Source organism: Pelodiscus sinensis, chromosome 22 (assembly GCF_052426305.1).
Source record: "Pelodiscus sinensis isolate ZL-2025 chromosome 22, ASM5242630v1, whole genome shotgun sequence".
Taxonomy (NCBI): Eukaryota; Metazoa; Chordata; order Testudines; family Trionychidae; genus Pelodiscus; species Pelodiscus sinensis.
The window spans coordinates 9,089,370-9,091,637 of record NC_143073.1 but is presented as its reverse complement, the minus strand read 5'-3'; positions in this window follow the sequence as shown (position 1 = coordinate 9,091,637).

The window sequence follows — 2,268 nt, the reverse complement described above, 5'->3', positions numbered from 1 at the left end:
GGGGGGCCTTGCCCTGTGCCTGGCATGCCTCCTGAGCCAGCTGGCCCAGCACCTCGTGAGCACCAAGAACACAGTGGCACAAGCAAGCACCCCTGGAGCAGGTCCTGATGCCCCAGGGTGTGGGGACCTGCATCCATTCCTGGAACGAGTGGGCTGTGCTGTGGGCCTCTTACCAGCCAATGCAGCCCCTGGGTGGGGGACAGGCCAGCTGAAAGGCTGCTGACAGAGCTGAGCAGGCAGAACCCTTGGGAGGTGGAATCTACCTGGGCTGGGCTGCTCAGTGGCTTTGCTGGTCCCCCAGACAATGTCAGGGGCAGGGATCCCATGTGAGGGCAGAGCCTGTAGATGCAGAGTGACATGATGATGTCACTCTGTCTATAAAAATTCCTGTGGGAAGACAGACAGACAGAGAGAGCGACACCATTTTAATTTACTGTGGCAGGCCCCGTAGATTCTAAAGACTGCAAGACCAAATGGTTGGTGTAGGTCTATTAAGTAAACAGTGTTTCACTGAAACTTCCATGACAATGTCAATTTAGAACAGCTGAGAAGTTGGCTCTGGTTTGGCGTTTTATGGGTGCATGCGGTATCAATAGACCACAATCCTTCACCATGAACCCTGGAGCATATGTTGGGATTACTGATAACTTTTTGCACATTCACAGAACAACTAAAGTGATAAAAGTTTTATTGCTCTTTATTTTAAAAGTGAAACTAGTTTTTAATTAATTAGGTATGTCCCGGCCAAAGATTTTAAACAGCAGGTTGCTTTGTGAACTATTTTACACCTTTATCTTGCTTATATCCAAGTCAGTTGAAAAAAGGCCATTCATTTTAATGCAATAAGATGGGTGAGGAAATATTTTTTGTTGAACCAACCTCTGTTGGTGAAAGAGACGCCTTTTACAAATAATTTAAGTTCCTTGTGGAACTGGAGCATAATCCATTGGGCCAAGCTACCACAGCACAGCGGGCACCAAATATTTAGTTGATGCCTCCTACTGCCCTTCGCTCCCCTCTCCACTCTGAGCCAAGTTATTATTAAATTAACACTTCTGGAGGAGGCTAAGGGTCAGAGGCCTGTCAGTATATTTAGAGCAGTGGTTCTCAACTCGTTTCAGTCCACGGACCACCAGGCCAATCAAAATGTTCATGGACTGCCTCCTTTTTGAGCCATGATATCGAAGAGCAGACAACGAACATTTTGATTTGAAATTTTTCTTACTAACAGATTTTTGGATTCTCTTCTCACCGACAAGCTTTTGAATGTTTGGCGTGGTACTTGATAATGCACAACAAATACCGCTTTCCAGCACCTAATCACGTCACTTTGGACAATGTTCTTGTGGACCACTGAAAAAGTAATTCATGTTGTTTGATCTTCCCAAGTTAACTCCTAAGCTGGTCCGCTGGCCAGACGATCCGAGCAGAGGGTATTCTGGGAGGCTCCACTTGATGGTCAACCAACTGATCCGAAAAAGAGAGAGGGACAGACACAGGCACATGCAGCTTCTGAGTCTCTGGGCCTCTTGGGGCCATGTGCGCTCCCTGATGCTTCCTCCTGCTGTTTACCTCAGAGTTTTCCCACCTCTGGTGTCTACCTCAGACATTCTTCTGCACTCACTCAGGGGGCTATGTCTAGACCACACCTCTCTGTAGATTGGGCACGTCAAAATTGCTAATGAAGCGGGGATTTAAATAACCCGCTCTTCATTAGCATAAACATGGCTGCCACTTTTTTTTGACACGGAGTTTTGTCTAAAAAAAAAAAAGGGGGGCAGTCTAGACACGCCTCCTGAGCCAGCTGGCCCAGCACCTCGCGAGCACCAAGAACACAGTGGCACAAGCAAGCGCCCCTGGAGCAGGTCCTGATGCCCCAGGGCGTGGGGACCTGCCTCCATTCCTGAAACGAGTGGGCTTTTTTGACAGATCCTGTATGCGTAAAAAATGAGGTTTACAGGATCTGTCAAAAGGGTTTATTGACAGATCTGCGTCCAGACTGCCGTTTTTTGTCAACAAAACTCTGTCAAAAAAAGCAGTGGCTATGTTTATGCTTCGTTAGCAACTTCGATGTGCCTAACCTACATCTCTCGGTCAACAGAGGTGTAGTCTAGACCAGCGGTTCTCAAGCTTTTTGGGCTCCGGAGCCCTTTACATGTGTAAAAATTTATGCGGAGCCCCAGCTGTCCACTGATTGCATGTGTTGTACCTATTGATGTTGGCTGCATTAGAGCTCATGAAGCCCCTGGAAATGTCGCATTGCAGGAG